Genomic DNA, 19,109 nt, shown 5'->3' on the forward strand with positions numbered 1-19,109 from the left:
CTTGAAGTTGGTTTCTAGTTTCAGACCCTGTGGTAGGAGAAAATGCTTGATATAATTTCAATTTTCTTGAATTTGCTCAGGCTAGTTTTGTGTCCTATCATGTGGTCTATCTTTGTAAGTGCTTCATATGCATTTGAAAATAACGTGTATTTAGCTTCTTTGGGATGAAGGGATACATATATATATATATATATATATATATACACACACACACACACACATATATATATATATATACATACACACACACACACACATATATATATATGTATATATATATATATATATATATATATATATATATATCAGATAAGTCCATTTCATCTAGGGCATTGTTCAATACCACAATATCTTTGTTGATATTTTTTTGGAAGGTCTATCCCTTTTTGACACTGGGGTGTTAAAATGTCCTACTATGATTGTGTTGCTGTCAATATCTTTCTTGAAGTCCTCCAAGATTTTCTTTATGTATTTGGGTGCTTCTATGTTGGGTGCATATATGTTTACAATATTTCTGTCTCCTTGATGAATTCCTCCCTTGAGTAGTATGAAATGACCTTCCAGGTCTCTTTTTATGGCTCTTTTTTTTTTAAGTCTATTTTATCTGATTTGAGTATTGCTAGCCCAGCTTTTTCTTTTTTCCTGTCCATTTGCTTGGAAAATTTGTTTCCAGCCCTTCACTTTCAGTCTGAGTAGGTCTTTTGTTCTGAGGTGGGTCTCTTGTAGGCAGCATATGTGTGGGTCATGCTTTCTTATCCATTCAGTTATTCTATGTCTTTTGATTGGAACATTGAATCCATTTACACTTAAGGTTATTACTGATAGGTACTTATTCATTGTCATTTCCGTATCTGTGTTCTTCTCTGTTTCTCTCTTTTCCTTCCTTTTCTTAAAGCAGTCCCTTTAGCATCTCTTGCAGAGCTGGTTTGGTGGAGGCGTACTCTTTTAGACTTCTTTTGTCTTGGAAGATCTTTATTTTGCCTTCTATGTTGATTGAGAGCCTTGCTGGGTAAAGTAGCCTTGGATGCAGGCCTCTGGTTCTCATTACTTGGAATATGTCTTGCCATTCTCTTCCTTCTTGGAGCGTTTCCATTGAGAAGTCAGCAGCTAACCTTATTGGTGCTCCCTTGTATATTACTTCCTTTTTCTCCCTTGCTGCCTTTAAGATTCTCTCCTTATCTTGGAATTTTGCCATTTTAACGATGATGAGTCTTAAAGTGGGCCTCTTTGGGTTTCTCTTGATTGGGACTCTCTGTGTTTACTGGATTTGTGTGACTTTTTCTCTCATCACATTAGGGAAGTTTCCCCTCATTACTTTTTCAAGCAGGTTTTCTACCCCTTGCTCCTCTTCTTCTCCTTCTGGTATCCCTATTATATGAATGTTACTGTGTTTCATATTGTCCTGCATTTCCCTTAATCCCTCTTCATTCTTTCTGATCCTCTTTCCCTTTTCTTGCTCTTTCTGGGTGTTTTTTTCTACTTTGTCCTTCAGCTCACTGATCCGACGTTCTGCTTCATCAATCCTGCTTTTGATTCCTTCTACTGTGTTCTTCAGTTCAGAAATTGAATTCTTCAGTTCTTCTTGGCCCTTGTTGACAGTTTGTATATCCTTTTTCATGCTGATATAGTTTGCGGTGAGTTGATTGTGGTTTCCCTGTAGTTTCTGGTAATTTTCTGTGAGCTCATTGAGCTTCCTGATAACAATTGCTTTGAACTCAATATCTGATAGTTGAGTTGCCTCTATTTCATTTAGCATCATTCTGAGGCTTCTTCCTTCCCTTTCATTTGGGGATTGTTTTTTGTCTCCCCATTGTTTGTGAGACTCTTGTTAGCCTCAGCTTCTTAAATTTATCTGTTCTGGCTTCCTGGGTTTATAGTGTGAGCTTCACAGGCAGTATACCTGTGAGCTTCAGTGGTGCCATCTCCTTTACCTCGCAAGCTCACTGGTCTTGGGCTGTTGTTTAAGTTGGTTCTTTATTTATCTTTGGGTTTTGATTGTTATTGGGTCTTTCTTTGATGGGTCCTTCCCACCAGCTGGTTAACTGAGGGTCACTCTGTCCACCACCTCTTGTATTTTGTTTTGCTGGTGAGGACAGGTTGTGTTGAAGCTGGTTCTTCCATGTGTACAAAGTTTTGAGGATTCTCTCTTGCTCTTGTTCAGTTGTTTGTTCTCAGTAATTTCTCCACTATTTAGTTGTATTTCCAGATAGGTCCTGGATTGAGATTAGTGTGGCTTCCACTCCCTCCTTCACCTTCTTCTGTTGTTATCTGTTGGTGGTTCCTTTGCTCTTGGGTTTCCTCTTCTAGCAGGTATCCTGGTGTTCACTGCTCCCACCTACTGTTTTTTTTGCGATCAGTTGGAGTGGAAGGCAAAATGGTTTAAGAAAGCAAGAGTGTATTTATGATCTTTACAGTAGCAGCCAGTAGAGAAGAGATAGGAGATCCTTTGGCCATGTATAGTGTTAACCGTGATATTCCACCCAATTAGCCACTTTTTAGAAAGGGTGGAGAGAAGATAAGACTCTTGCTGGGAAGGAAAGGTTTGTGAGTTGCATCTAGAAAGCAGTGAGGTTGTGGGAGGTCAGGGTCTGAGGTAAGGTGAGAGTAGAGGATAGTAAATAGGTGTGGTGTGTGAGAGAATAGAGTTAACCGCTGCAGTAATAGAGTTCAGGAGACCATGAAGGGGGCTAAGATCTGGGAAGGCTGTTGTGTAGTATTTACAACTGTATGGAACAGCTATTATTTATGATAACAATAGAGCAACAATCATATAACAGAATCTATGTGATCTGGATAACAAGAATAGGGAGTATAGGACCTTGAGTAGTGTGCTACAGGAACACAAGTGAAGTGAAGGATAGTAAATTAGCAATACACTATGAAAGAGAGTGTTGTGGACCACTCTGCCTGGTTTCAGAAATTGTAACTACCCCCTGTGGGTAAGGATCAGTGAGTGACCTCCGGAATTCGAGCCACAGGAGACAAAGCTTGTCTCTGGTAGCAAATGCTGCCTCAGTTTCCTTTCCCTGCCCCCCAAAGCATGGTTTATGTTGATGATGGGTAAGTCCCCTCAGAGGAGGAGCAACCTAAGCCAGACACAATCACTTGGAAGGACTTGGGGGGCTGCAACAAAGAGTGAGCAATAGACCCGTGCCCCACCCCCCGCTATGTGACATAGCCTTAGTCCCCATGTCCTCTGGTAGAAGCGCTTCCTGGCTCTAATCCACTTAAGCCTAAATACGTGATGGGGAGAGGTGCAGCTCCTTGCCTTGCCAGAGCAGATCCCGGGGAAAAATCTGGCATCACAGAGAATTCCTGAAAAACCTGTGAAATATGCTTTGCTAAGAGTGCTTTCACTCATATGATAGTGGTCCGAGCAAGAAATGAGTATGTCTCCCAAAGATTTTGCAACGCCCTTTCCTGACAGACACTGACTCAGACTAAGCCCTCAGATTTCTTTGAAATGTTATCTACTGTTGGATCCTTGCCGCCCTGTATTCCTGTGTATTACAACCTAATAAAAGCAGCTCTTGGAAGAGGGGGCTCAAGGCCTTTTTCCCCTGAGAAACTGGCCACTGCTCAAGGCCCCTCCCCTTGGAGGGATCGGCCACCTCTCCTTCCCAAGCAGATCATGTCTCGTCGTGTTTACTTTCATCTGTGGTGGACGGGGGGACTTGCAGGGGAAAGTCGCTCCCACAAGAGAGAACAGGGGAAACCTGTCAAATGATACAATTTAACCCACCAAGCAACAAAGACTAAACAGAAAGAAAAAGAATACAAAAATACTATTAAAATAAAAGATGTAAGAATAATGAAAAATAATACAAATATGCAATAATTTGCAGGTTCTCTGTAATAGCAAAGTGAAATTTGTCTCACCTGTCTCCCCTGTTTTGGATCCAATTCTGGTCTTTTCACAGTTCCAGGTGTTTTTGTCTCACTTGTAGGGATTTTTAAAAGAAGAAGAAGAAGGGAGGAAGAAAAAAGAGATAAAATTGAAAAGAAAGGAAGAAGGAATAAAACAAGAATGAAGGAAAGAGAGAAAAAGAAGTTGAAAGATAAAAAAATAAAGAAAGAATTACTTTTTTTAAAAAGCCTCTTGCGCCCTGGCTGGTGTGGCTCAGTGGATTGAGTGCGGGCCTGCAAACCACATGATTGCGGTTCAATTCCCAGTCAGGGCACATGCCTGGGTTGCAGGCCAGTTCCCAGCAGGGGACTCACGAGAGGCAACCATACATTGATATTTCTCTCCTTCTCTCCTTCCCTTTCCCTCTAAAGATAAATAAATAAAATCTTTAAAAAAAAAAAGCCTCTTGCTGGTTTCAATCTGGCCAAACCAGTTTTGCTGGTCTTGCTGGCTGCAGCAGGCTGAGGGGCAATCATTTGGCTTTTCTCCCTTCTTGATCTGCACTCAGTCAGCCTCAGCATGCACTCTCCCCGAGGCTAGCTGGGTGCCTCTCCTCCGGGAGCTTTCAGTGTGGAATCCAGGCCTTCCTCAGAACTCCATCTCTGGATGCCTCTGGTCCCACAGGTTTGGGTGTGCACTCTTCCCAGGGCTATGGGGGTGCTCAGGGCCTCCCACGCCACCTCCGGAATGCCACCCGGCTGGGTGGGGAGGAGGCCGTAGTAGCTGCTGCAGGAGAATTCCCCCCAAAGTGTCTCTTTTTTCACTTTTTCTTTTTGAGAAATTCCTCCTACTTAAGGCTGCCACTCTGTACAATGACCGGCCCCTCGCACAGCCCAATTCTACAGCCAGACCGCAGACTGTCGGGGTCAGGGCCTGTCACGGCCCAACTCTCAACTCTCCCTGACCAGTGTTCACAGACTCTGTGGTTGCTCCCAGCCCCTGTATGTTTGCCACTTAATCCTTATTCCCCTCCTATGTCTTCAAGCAACCAGACCTCTCCAGGTGCTGCTCAAACCTTGCTTGACTGGGGAGGGAGCGGTTGACCCAGCTCTTTGGCAAGAACTCTGTGGCAGACCCAGCATGACTTTTTGCTTTGCGGGATGACAGCCAACCCCCTGAGCCACGCCAGTCAGGGTGGGAGTTTTTATGGGAGATTTTAGCAAAATGTATTTCCAGTCATCCATATTAAATGGACATTTAAATGTGTTTGGCATTATTCCTGATTAAAAAATACTACTGCTCAAAGCTAAAATTAAATTTTTACATATATTGTAAAATTATGAAACTATTCCTAAACACAAAAGTCAAAAGTTTCTGAGCATAGGCTGAACTAGAGTTTATAACTCTATTTGTGTATGTTATCCCTGTCCTTAGTGAATGTGGTCAATGTATTAGTGGTTCATTTATTTATTTACTTATTTATAAGTCCATTCATTGAACAAATATTCACTGAGAGCCCATTCCATGCCCAGTACTATGCTAGGTCTTGAGATACATGAAAGGGAAAAAACAGTAAGAATTCTTGCCTTCATGGAGTTTATATTCAAGTGTGTGTGTGAAGAGGGAGACAAATGATAAATCATAACATAATAAATGAGTAAATTACCTATTTCATTAAAGAATGGGAAGTGCTGTAAAAAAATTAAAAAGGTGATTATAAGGAGTTGTAGTTGTGATATTGGGTGTATAATTTTATTTTTTAGTTTTATTTTTCAGTTACAGTTGGCATTCAATATTATATTAGTTTCAAGTGTATAGCATAGTGATTAGACATTTATATAATTTGCAAAGTGATAAACACCATAAATCTGACACCACAAACAGTTATTACAATATTATTGACTAAATTCCCTATGCTATATTTTACATTCCCATGTCTATTTTGTAACTACCAATCTGTATTTCTTACAGATGTTTAAGTTTAAGTAACATGGTCAGAGAGGGTCTCATAGCAAATGCGACATTTTAGCAAAGGCTTAAAAGGACCTGGCCACATAGATGACTGGGTAATAAATGTTTCAGACAGATGGAACAGCTCATCAAAAGTCCCTAAAGTGGAAACATGCCTGATAACTTTGAACCGGTGTGTAGAGAGCACAAACTCGGTGTGTGTGTGGAGCTGAGTAAGCAGGGCAGAGAGCAGTAGCAGACGTGGGGACCGTGCCAGAGAGGGACCTGCGGGCATTGTGAGGACTGTGCCTTTCAATCTGGGGCAAACAGAAGGTTCTGGGCAGAGGACAGACATGGTCCAACTTAGTTGTTTTCATGACAGCTTTATTGAGCTATAATTGATATAGCATAAATGCACATATTTTAAGTGTATAATCTGATACGTTTTGACATATCTATACATCACCAAATCAAGATAACGAACAGATCCATCCTGCCGCTTTGCACTCCTTCTCTCCCACTCCACCCCCATATAACCACCGACTTTTCTGTCACTAAAGATGAATTTACATTTTCTAGAATCACACAGTATGCACATCTTTCTACTCAGCTTACTTCAGCCAATATTTATTTCATGATTCACCCACGTTGTTGCGTGTGTCCACAGTTTATGCCTTCTCTCACAGAATAGGGTTATCTTGTATGGATACCCTAAAATTATCCACTTACCTCTTGGTGGACATTGGAGTTGCTTCCAGTTTTTGACTATTACAAATCAAGCTGCTATAAACATCTATGTACAAGTCTTTGTATGAACAGATACTACCTTTTTTCTTGGGTAAGTGCCTAGAGGAGGAAGGCTAGAGCATAAAAGTATGTTAAGCATATGTTTGAATTGTTGAGAATCAGCCAAACTGTTTTTCAGAGTGGCAGCACCATTTCTGAGGCTCACCACTAGCGCCTGAGAGCTCCAGTCGCTCCATGCTGTCGTGAGTACTTGAGGAGGCCAGCTTCCCAGGTTTTAGACATTCTAATAGATGCGTAGCTCTACCTCACTGTGGTTCCAAGGTGAATTTTCTTAATGACCAACAAATCTGAACGTCTTTTCACATGTTTATTTGCCATTTAAATATCTTTTTTGGTGAAATATCTATTCAAATCTTCTGCCCATTTAAGAAAACTGAGTTGTTTGGGTTTTTATTGAATATGCAAGAGTGCTTTATTCTGATATGATTGATAAATATTTTTCCCAGCCAGTGGCTTGTCTTTTTATTCTATTAACAGTGTCATTCAAAGAGGAGAGGTTAATTTTTTAATAGATCACTCTTTTTGGTGTATAACCAAGAAACCTGTGCCTAACCAAAAGTTACAAAGATTTTCTTTTATGCTTTCTTCTAGAAGTTTGATTGTCATGTGCCAAAGATTGTAATACATTTGGGGTTGATTTTTTTATATGGTGCAAGTTATGAATCAAAACATAATTTTTTTGCAAGCGAATATCCAATAGTTCCAGCACTACTAGATTATACAACTGTCTTTCCTTCACTGATGGCCTCCGCACCTTTGTCAGAAACCCAATTGCTAATATATGTGCAGGTCTATTTCTAGACTCAGTTCCAGTTGTTAATGTTTGTGACTGTAACACACTGCCTTGGTTATGGTAGCTTTATAATAATTACTGAAATCAGGTAGTGTTAATCCTCAACTTTGTTCAAAGTTTCTTCCTGTTCTAGGCTTTTTGCATTTCCATAAAATTTTAGAATTAGCTTATTAATTTTTACAAAGCAAGGTCTGTTTGGGCTTTGATTCAGACTGTTTTGAATCTATAGATGGATTTGGGAAGAAGTGAGCTTTTCAGCCTGTACATAAGGCTTACACCTTCATTAATTTAAATCTTTTAAAGTTTCTCTCAGTAAGGTTTCGCAGTTTTCAGGGTACAGATCTATCACATCTTTTGTCAAATTCACCCCTAAATATCTAATTTTTATGTGACATTAAATAATACTGATTTTAATTTATGATTGTTTATTGCTAGTATATAGATAAGCAATTGATTTTTGTATCTTGATTTTCTATGCTCCAACTTTGCCAACCTCATTCATTCTAACGGCCTCTTTTCGATGCATCAGGTTTTCTGCACAGATAATCATGCCATCCGGGAACACAGAGACGGTGTTACACAACCAGGGTGGAGGGGGGCTGGGCCCCTGACAGAAACTGAACTCTGGCAGGCTTCCAGAAGGTGGAGAGGAGAAGAAATGAAGCTCCTGCTGGAGGTAACAGCCAGGGCTCCCCCCTCAACCTCCCTTCAACACCTCCAATGTGCTACATCCAGTGCAAGCCAGCTGGCAGGGGCATCGGGGAAAACATCCCGTAGAGCCAGGTCTCCTAGGACACAGAGAAGAGCAGATAAAGGGCAAAAGAGGGACATGAAAGCAAAGAGGTCAGGAAACATCACAAATATTAAGATGCCAGGGAAATGAAGAGGAAACAACAGGGGAGACTGAGCAGGAGCCACTGGAGGGAGAAGAGAAACCAAGCTAACCTGGGCTCCTGCGGGCAAATGAAAAAAGTTCCAGGAAGGCAGAAATGATCAATGGTGTCAAATGCTGCTGAAAGGCCTTAGTCAACATTGTCAACATGGCAGAAGTCGCAGCCTCTGAGAGCTCTGAGATTTTTTTTTTCACAACGTCAGCCACTAAAGAAATTTATACTCAACCTTGTTGGTTTCCAACCTGTAGATTCAAGAGGAGATCTCTGATTGGCTCAGAGCAGGAGTTACTTATGCCTGGAACAATAAACTATGGCCATCAGGGGCAGAGATTCACTTTACAAAACAGTAAGTTGTGTTGAGGAGAGGAGCAGAGAAAAAGCACTTCACAGGAAAGTAGAAACTGTGTGAAGTAATGTGTTTAATACAACCAATTCTGGGATTGGAAATGGTCATCGGTAGCTTGTTCCCAGCCAATAGAAACAGGTTTCTTGAGCCCCTGGGGATTAAGCAGACTCTGGAGATAAAATGGATACAGATCGGGGTTGAGTTATTGCTCAGAAAACTGACCAAGTGGGTGATCAGTTTGCCCAGTGTCCCTTCCAACACACTTTTGGTTTCTGATGTGTCTTCCAATACAACAGAGGTGGGCAGGAAGTTCCCTGGAGGCCCCTGCAACCAGAACTGTAGACATCATGCTGGGTCCACCTCCTGATGCAAATGGGAAGATTTAATTTAGAACCAGTCAACTGACCAGAAAAGCAGAGCTGGAGACATTGGCTTTGCTTGTGTGCAATGAGTGGAGGGGACTGGTTCTGAGGCCAGCCGGTGTGGAAGCAATTCGATGATTTTGCAGACCCCTCTGGAGTTGTCATGAATGTGACCTGCTTCTGCGTGATGCCTTTGAGGGTAGCTCCAGGGAGCCCTTCCTAGGGTCTGTTCTTCAGTTGTCCCAAGCATTCTGTAAGGCACTTAGTAGCCTGTCTGTCATAAACCCCTTTTTGCTTCGACTTGCTCAAGTGCATTCTACTCTCTGCAGCTGAACCCTGCTGAACACAGGTGCACATGTGGACTCCCAGAAATCTAAGGCAGAAGACAAGGTGTCCTTACCACAGCAGTGCAGAGGGGCCTAAGCATGGGGTACTGACAGCAGAGGCATCTCCCGACCTCAGTTCTAGCTTCATCCTAAGGTCTGGGGAAAGGATGGGGCTGGACGTGCAGCCAGTGACCCGAAGAATTAGACTAAGAGGGAAGCCATGGCTAGGAATTGATCAAGGCCTCCTACTGGCCGGCCGTGTATGAGTAGTGAATTCCCTGCTACCAAGCCTGGCAGGAATCCAGCCTCCCCATTTTGCAGAAGAAGAAAGTGTATGATATGACATATTTAGAATTATAGATGTTAAAGACATTTAATGCAACCAAGTAAATTTAAACATATAATTGGCTTTATTGAACATTCATGAATAGGGCAGTATCCCATCAGGTAAACAAAAAATGCTCTGAGGAGCTGTGCAAAATGGAAGGCTTTTGTGGGCAGAAACAGCATGACAAGAAATGTAAAAGAGTAATTGTGTCAGCAAAGTCACCTACTCTTAGGGGAGGCAGCCGGAGGTATTCTCAGGCAGATCACCTCACCAGTGCCAACCGGGAAATTCCAGACAGATTGGTTTAAAATTCCACTCCTGAAATTAGGTCGGGTATAAATCTGGGTGGGGTTTACCATGAGCGACTCCATTTCGGGTCTGCTGTTTCTTTTTGCCATGGAACCCACATCTTAAACACCTTGACGAGCTCCTAGTACACGCAGGCATGGAGTTAATTGTGCTCAGAATGGCATTGCGTAGGGACTCAGGAAGCAGTCCTAGAGTGGAAAATATTTTACTCATAATTAGAGATTCCCTACCACTCACTCCCCATCAAGCACATGTGCACTGAGCCACCACTGGATGTGAGGATTCCTGCGAGGTCACCAGGAAGCAGCCGTTACCACCCGTGTAACTCCGGGGAGAGCATCAGCCAAGGAGTCTTAGAAAAGGCTTGTAGTCATTTTCCCATGTGTCAAACTAGTGTCAAAGCAGTCTCCTAAGGACCAAATTTGTACTTATCGATGAGCTGCTTTGCCAATTTAGGCATTAAGTTGTATAATTATAACAGAGTAGGGGTGTGTATTACATCAAAAATTTGTTTTATATCTGAAAACCCTGGAAATGGAAATTGACAGATTCATGCAGGAACGTGCTTGCTTGTGGCAATGATTCTGAGTAGACTGGCAATTACTCATTTTGCTTTGAATTCATTTCTGTGATGGAAACACAAAAAGTGATTTCAAGAAGGAAAATCATTGAAAGAAATCTGGCAAGTTTTCATGGAAACTGAATTGCTCTTTTGTTTCCTGACCTGCACTATGAGATTGTCAGCTGAAACCGGGTCTCTGCTGCATGAGCTCGGCGACGACGGCCCTGCTCAGAGGCAGGGAAGGCCCCACGTCCTGTGGTGGCCCAACCTCTGGACCAGCACCGAGGAGCTGCAGGGTATCTGGAGAGTGGAAGGCAGGTGCTCAGAAGGGCAGGGGCACTGCCAGGGTCAGGACGGTGAAGGAGATTACAAAGGCAAGGAGGACAGTTCTGAGGGCGGCCAGCCCACGTGGTCCAGCACAAATAGAATCCAACTTTCGTTTAGTTGTCATGAAGATTAAAAAAGGAATAATGAACTCAACCAAATGAGGCCAGGGTCTTTTAAAAACAAGAACAACAAATCAACTAATTTTGTGCATATGTGCAGACCCAGTAGGAGCCTACCTTTCTCACCCACACTCAGCCCCACACCTGGCACAGCACAACTGTGTTCTTTTTAATACATGATTGTTAAGTGATGATGAAACCAAGAAGACTGAACTAAGAGTAAGAAAATGCCTGGGATGGCATGGCCAGCCTATATGTGACATTTGTGGGGTTTATTTCATTTTCATTTTGTTTAAGTGGGCCAGTTGTGGGCAGCTGACGACAGAGGGTGAAAGTTCAGCCGTAGCCTGAATTGAGCATGTGGGAGGATCTCAGAATTAGAGGTGGTGAGGAAGGGGAGTGCGCTGGGGTGCAACAGAGGGGAAGACAATGTTCGCAGGATGGGTTGACAAAAATGAGCATCCTGGCCTCCTTCCAGTCAGGCCTCACCCTGTGGGCAGCTCACAGCCCCAGGTCACCCTCCCCCACAAGCACACACACACACACACACACACACACACACACACACACACAGGGTGGGTTAGAGCCTGTACAGGAAAGAATATAAATGATTATTGGGTAAGGACCTTAATCCAACACTTCGGAAATCTTTAAACCGTCTGTTGGAAATTGACTGTATTTTCCTCCCTGAGTTTAGGGAACTAGGCATTGATACAAGGCTCTCTCTCTCCAACTCCCAGTACACAAACTGTATGTATTTTTTGAGATCTGCTACGGTCATATACATCAGAGGGCAATTTAGTTCTTCTGAGATGTGGAGGAAAGAATGTAAAACCAGGCACAGAAAAATGGTTTCACCTGGTTGATTTTAGTAAATTCCTCGTTATTAAATCAAGGGCCATTTTGCCAAGCGCCAGTGAACAAAATACTCTGGGAACTAGTAGAAGCAGCTCAAGTTTTCTCTCAGCTCCAGCAGTCTGTGCATTGTAACTCTGGCCAGTTCTTCTAGGGCGAGAGAGGACCTAGGAGTTATAACGTGGGGGAGGGAGAGGACCTTCAGCAGAAGTGCAGAAACCACGGAGTTCTGCATAGCCTTTCTTGGTGTATGTTCAATGAATGCTCAAAAAAAAAAAAGGCATGAAGGATCTGTCCTCAATGAACTTACGAAAGGTCACATAAAATGTTTGGCTCTCAAGGAGTCACAATACCTATTAATATATGAAGGCTCCGAGAATTCCTCCAACAAGAGAAGCTAACTTGGAATTGTCTAGCACACACCAAGCTCACTAGCACTGTTCTGCATGCTACAGCGGACGCTAGACCACACTGAGAAACAGCCCGCTGGGCAGGAACTTCCATCTCTGTTTGTGCAGAGTCTCTCCAGGCCATTTGAGGAGTCCAGTTTCCAAGAACCTTTTGGGAGGATCACTATGGGAAACATATTTTTAATGAAAGTAACATCTGTTTTGGAGGCCTCTGAGTCTGAGAACCAAGAGGGCCTGAGGTTCAGAGTGGGGAGCACCCCCACACACAAAAAAACAATTCTGAAAGTTCCTCTGGCCCCTTCCTTGGGTCTTAGAAAAAGTATACAAGGAGATCTCAGTTTCCTTTTAGATAGTGTTGGCTTGATAGAAAATAATGCCAGCCACAAATGTAATTTTAAATTTCCTAATAGCAACATATAATTGAAATAAATGTTAATGATGTGTTTTATTTAATTCGATGTACCAAAATATTTTTCCTTCCACATGTATTCAACATAAAAATTTAGATGTCTTTCTTCTTTTAGGTAAGTTTTTGAAATCCGCTGTGAATTTGACACTTAACAACACACCTCAGCTCAGACCAACCGCATCTGAAGTGCTCAGCAGCCTCCTGTGGCAGCGGCTACTGGAAGGGACAGCCCAGCTGCCCACTGGCAAGCTGCAGCCTCATCACTGAAAAGGAAGCCAGGATCCAGACTTACCCTGGTGGATGGAAACCTTCAGGTTCCAGTCTGATTTCCACTTTGTGATGGTTAATCTTGGGCCAGCCTGACTGGGCTAAGGGTTAAACGTTATTTCAGGTACATCTGTGAGGGTGTTCCCAGAAAAGGTTAGCATTTGAATTGGTAAACTGAGTAAAGATGACTCTCCCCAATGCAGGTGGGTATTGTCCGACCTGAACAGAATACATATTCAGAGGAAGAAAGAATTTTCTCTGTGCTGAGCTGGAACATCCATCTTTCTCTGACCTTGGACTCACTGCTCCTGCTTCCCGGGCCTGCAGTCTGGATCCAAGACTTACACAGTCAGCCTTCTGACTCTCAGGCCTCTGACTCAGACTGAATTTCACCACTGGCTCTCTTCCATCTCCTTCTTTCAGGCAAAAAAACTGTGGGACTTCTCAGCCTCCACAATTGTGCAAGCCAATTCCTGTGTTACAGCTCATTCTGTATTTATCCCGCTGTTTCTGTTTCTCAAATAACCCTGCCTGATGCCTGCTCTATAACAGGAAATCCTGAGGGTAAAAACTCTTACTCATCACGGAATCCTCTAGACCTCCACATTCAACAATATGTGGGTCACCAAATAAATATGTCTGCTTTTTCCTTACTCTTCAGAGAGTACCTTGTGCTCTCGGTCTCCTCAATAACCCCATTGCACTCCCCGCCACATTCAGCACTCTCTTCAGACTGGAGCTGTAACTTGTCTTTCTGTCTCAGCTGCCAGCCATTCCCTCGTCTCTGTAACTTTTGAGTTCCTGGGATTGGCATCTCTGGAGAAGGTCCTCCCTGTCAGATGAAGCAAACATAATGGGATTTTTTTAAGTGTGATGGAAGAAACAAAACATGGCTCAAAATTAGACAGACCAGGATTGATGTCCTCTTGGTGGTATATTTGAAAGTAACAACCTCCTCTCATTTACTCCTCAGATGTTTATTCAGTAGCTTCCCTGTCCCAAGCCCCAACTCAGGGCTGAGGAGAGAAGCCCAGTATTGGTGTCCTCACCGAGGCCTACTGAGGGGAAGCTATATTCTCCCGGGATCCACTCATCCTTACACGCCCCCCAGGGAAACGTCTGGAACTCCCCACAGTCACTCTCACCTGCTCAAGTGAAAGCTGTCAAAGGCAGGAATTGGGCAAGAAGCTGTTTGTGGGCTCAGCTCAGAGAGGGCCCAGGAGTAAGCTCAAAACCTACCCCAAGGCGTGCCGGGCCGCCTCCTTCCCAGCCTTCTGTCTTTGTATTCCTGCCTTTTTCCTCTGTGTGGAGTACTAGCCCTCAGAGTACCATCGTGTGTTCTTCCCTGGGCCTGAGGCATAGTGTGCTTTTAGGCAGAGAGCAGAAGCTCGTTCCCGTGGTGTGGGGGTCACCCAGCCGCACTCCCCGTTTCCTGCCTACAGGTTTCTGTCTTTTTTTAAACCAAGATTATCCCCCCAACACACACACATTCCTATTAGACCCAGTTACTGATCATTTACATTTTGGTTTTCCTTTGGAAACATGAGGGAGAATTCTTGCCCCAGCCTTCCAGAACTGTTTGAAGAGAAACATGTTAACACTTTGATAGTAAAATGATCTAAGGCAGGGATAAGATATTCCTGGCAGTGTGGAGCCAAAATTTGGGGTGATCTGCAAAGGATGGCACCTGGACCCCAGACCTTAAACAACCCTTCCTGCTTTGTGAGTCTAGAATAAAGTGCGATGGGGTAGACTTAGAGGTTTTAGCTTGGCTAGGCAAGATGTCCCAGCAGTGAAAGATGCCCAACCAGGAACCAACAGTTCTGAACTCTCAGGTAGGCCTAACATCAACTTGCGTGATCTCAGTTCCCCGTCGAAGAGCAGCATCTGCCCTAAGTGGTGCAGGGGCCTTTAAAGCACCAGAAATGTTCACAGCTCACAGAATGGCTTCCCACCCAACCCTCAATAGTCTGGGTCCAGCTCTGCCCCTGGGAACCCTCAGACTTGGCCGGCCTCCTCTTTCTCACTCCTGCCTTAGAGCATTTCACTACTTTTCTCTTTCTTTTGTTGTTTTTTTAGCAATACTTCTAAAAGGACTACAGAGAAAAGGAGAGACAGAACACCCAGTAACTGGGACCTCTGCTGCTAACAAGCCTAGAGTTTGTTGAGCGTTAAGTCCAAAATTAATGCCTGAAAAAAGGCATTAGTGGAAGTGATCATAGATGAAACAAATAGTGGCTGGAAGTCTGAGAACGGGGTGCTCTGGGCTTGTGTGGACACGAATAACTACTTTGGGTGGCCTGGGGGAGGGAGCCACGGATGAGGTTGGTGTAAGAGGCAAGTGGGGAGAAGGTGGGAGCTGAGACACCCCATCCTCAACTGTTTTGTCTTCTCACCAAATCTCAGACTTTCTATATGAAAGGCAGTTGTTTCTGTGTGGAGATAGTTTTTTTAATAACACAATATTTAGCATTTCATGATTTTCCTTCTGCTGAAAGCATGGGGTTTGGGAATGCTGGCCTCCCTTTAGCAAGCATCGACATTGTGCTGTACCAGGTCAAGGCCTGAATCCCCAGGTGAGGTTAAGACAAAACTTTGGCTGTGCAGTTTTCCAGGGGCCCATTCTTGATCTCACCACAAGGAAATACAGTGGTTCTTGTCTCTGGGGAGAGACTTCTTGGGCAAAGAGGAGACCACAAACCAAGAGACATAACTGCCTGCTGAACCGCAGGCAGGAAAAGACCTTGTGACTTTCCCCAAAGCAAAGGGCTGGACCATAGGGTAGACTTTGTCCCAAAGAGTCACTCCCTTCTGTCCCATTCGTTTACATTCTCGAAGAGCATGTGGCCAAAGAATGGTGCTCTTGGATTTTTCCCTTCTGAAAGAGAAAAAAGAAAAAAGCCCACGCGGCCTCCCTGGCCAGCATCTGTTCCACTGCCCTCCTTCCTGCTGCCCTTTGGGCTGGCACTGTGCCTGCCAGGGGCGACGTGTGTTCTCACAGACCAAGGCATGGCTGATGTCACCAAAGGGAATGTGTGCATTAAAATGCTTCTGATGGCTGAAGCTTCTGGGAATGTCACTTAAAAGCAATGCCAAGGTCATGAACCCTTAAAAAAAACTATAGGAACAAGGCTGTGGATTTTGCAGGACTAATAATGCAAATGCCCAGAGCAATCAGTATGAGACAATCACAGATGACTACATTCACTGCAGCCAGGGTCAAGTGGGCAAGGGTTAAAAAGCTGCAAAAGAACAAGAAAGTATGTTCCACACACTGATTTGTTCAAAGGGAAATTAGGAAGCCTGAGGTGTTAGCTTTGACTAGCTTCAGCCCAAGGGGCTCCGATGCACCCACCCTGTAGCTGCCAGAGGCACCCTGTCTTCAGGCGGAAGATGCAGGGGGGTACAGACAAGAGCAGAAAGGGTGGACAGATTTCCTTGGGGGCAACAAAGCCATTACCTATTCCATGGATCTGGAGACATGCTAAGGAGATTAGAAAAGATGCCTGAGGAAGAGAAGTAACACAAGAGTGACGGAACTTCATTTATTGTTCTAGAACATCTATTGAATGATTGCCACAGGCCAGCAAAATGCCAGGGACTCAGGAACAATGCTGGGAGACGCCAGACCCTCCCTGTGAAGCTTACACTCCAGGATGAGAGGTGCGGGGGACTCAGATCTGCCTGTCCAATCTGGGAATTCTAAACTAAGCAGTTCTTGAGCCTCGAGTGAGGCAGCTTAAAAACCCACAGTCAGCATCACTTTACGAAGCTGGTAGAACAATTCAAGTCCTCTCTGTCCCCTGAGGTGGAAGAGACCGTCATAAAGGTGCTGCACTGTAGGAAGAACAGTGGCTGTGGTTGGTAACCCTGGGTTTTGTCCCAGATGCTGAGACTGGCAAGAGGCAGAAGAAGAACAAGGAGCAGCATTTGTGCCTGTAGGTCCCACCATCCATTACATGGAATAGCCGGATGGAGGAGTTCAGGGATCCGTCTGTTTAACAATTGTAGATAAATTCAGGAATGACTGATCCATAAGAAAAAATTAGAGACGCCAGGATAATTTCCAAAAATGTTCAGCTTATCATACAAAGTCACCAATACCCCACACAGAACTTTCCGTCAGGCCTTGCTTCTCTCCTCCCTGGGCCCTCTTCTGGAAGCAGACCTCTTTCATTACAAAAACCAGAGGCGTTGGGGTGGGAGGTGGTATGATAAACTCAGAGAACCTTAGTGGGTGCTAATCGGGCATTTTGGAAGTTTCACGGCTAAAACAGACTTTAGGGGACTGCCTGGCCCATCGCCGGCCTTCCTAGGCCAGGCATGAAGGTAACATCCTGAGGCACAGGGCTCCTTAGCAGAGAGACATGGGAGTTGGGGTCTGCTGCTCCTGACGCCAGGCCTGGGCTTTGCTGAGCTGGCAAGAATGCCGCTGCAAGAAGGGACGAACATCTTCATCTTGTGACTGAACAGTGAACCACAGAGCTGTGCTCTGAACAGGTGCTTGCCCAGAGAGGCAGGTTTCCTCAGGTGACTTCAGAGAAATGAAATCAGCTGTGAGGGGAAAAACTGTCCACCAAACTCCATCTGAGAGAATAAAGATCTTTTTAAGACTACATGAAAGCACAGAATATTTCAAAAATAATATTTTATTTAAAACAAAGCCAGGTTAGAAATGTAAAATTCTGAAAAGCTACTCAAAAATGATAAGGCAGTTAGAAAGTTGCTTAAGCAGTTAGTGAAGCACATGTGATATTTTAGATGCCCCTGGCTTCCTTAGTTACTGGAATACACTTACAGTGAATCTAGCCTGATATTACATCAAAGTTTACTCCTGAAATCAACATCTTGCATCTCTCTGACCTAAAAGCAGAAACTTTAAAAGTGTTCAGGAAATGGCAGCTAAAAATGGGTAAAGTGTAACTTAGTAACATATCTGTTCCTCTCAACCAAAGAGTTCCTTGTATTCAAAAAAAAAAAAAATTCCTCCCTCCCACACTAATATAAAGCTAAGCTCTTCAAGATATAATTCTCATTTGCCAAAATTTTCAGAATGACATCTACAGCTCCTCAAACTGGTGTGAAGGACACTTGCTGATAATGTGACAGCCGACCTCTGGGCCTTCTGAAACAGCCCACATTACCCACCACCATCTCGGATGCCTTACTCCACCTGCTGCAGGCCCCAGAGGCCACCAGAAAGTCAAGGCAGAGAAACCTAACCCATCATCCTCATGGGTCTCAAATCAGTGATTGATGGGGCAACAGCAAATCCTTGTGACAACAGGCAGATGCCTGGGTTTTGTTTTTCTCATAGACTGGAAAATAGAATATTCCGAATAGAAGCACCCACCCGGAGGGTACCTTTCATGGAAGTTCAGCTACCAGAGAACTGAAAAGGGATGGTGGGTGATGGTCACTTCAGATGCAGTCACACATCTGCCCCTTGAAGTCAGTCTTCTGTTCAGACATTGTACCCAACAAACACACAAACTCACATATACACATGGACACAGCACACACTCATTCACCTCTACCCAACACACACACACAAGCACCCCTTTCCATTGTATTTACAACTCCTGCTCACCTTTCCCTTTTAGGTCAGTTACCCTTACGCAAATAAGACCTGCCTAAAAGTCCGCAAGCTCGGGTAACCCAAGGCGATGTTTCCTGGTCCACAGAGTGGGGCCTGGGAAGTTGCGCCCAAGCAGGGAATGTGGCGGGGTTTTATTTTGGTTGGCTCTGTTTGTGGGAGCTGGGCATTGGTCCCCCTTGAACAAAGCGACAATACATCATTGGTGGCTTTCCTCGGGCTCAGGTTGCTATGTGGATATCTGTGTTGGCAAAGCCCGCCCTTTCAGCTCTCTGGTTTGACGTCAGCTGTCTTTTCCAGGTTGTAGTTCAGCCGCCATTTTGGATTGTAGTCCAGCCGCCATTTTGTCCTACCCTGTCCATCCTGACACTGTTACTTCTCACTCAACTACCAGTGGCTCCCAATTAGCTGCAGCATAAGAGTAACTTAGTGGGTTAGTGTGGCATTAATGTCTCCACTGAGGCAGTGTGGTAAGGTGAAATAAGCTGAGTTCAGTATATTTTCCAGTTCTGCCACTCACTGATTGGTAAGTTTAAATAATTATTTAATTCTCTGAGCCTCAGTTTCCTCACCTATAAAGTAAAAACAACTATTGTTACTGAG

Source organism: Sturnira hondurensis, unplaced genomic scaffold (genome assembly GCF_014824575.4).
Source record: "Sturnira hondurensis isolate 20B ecotype Veracruz unplaced genomic scaffold, ASM1482457v3 Scaffold0008480, whole genome shotgun sequence".
Lineage (NCBI taxonomy): Eukaryota > Metazoa > Chordata > Mammalia > Chiroptera > Phyllostomidae > Sturnira > Sturnira hondurensis.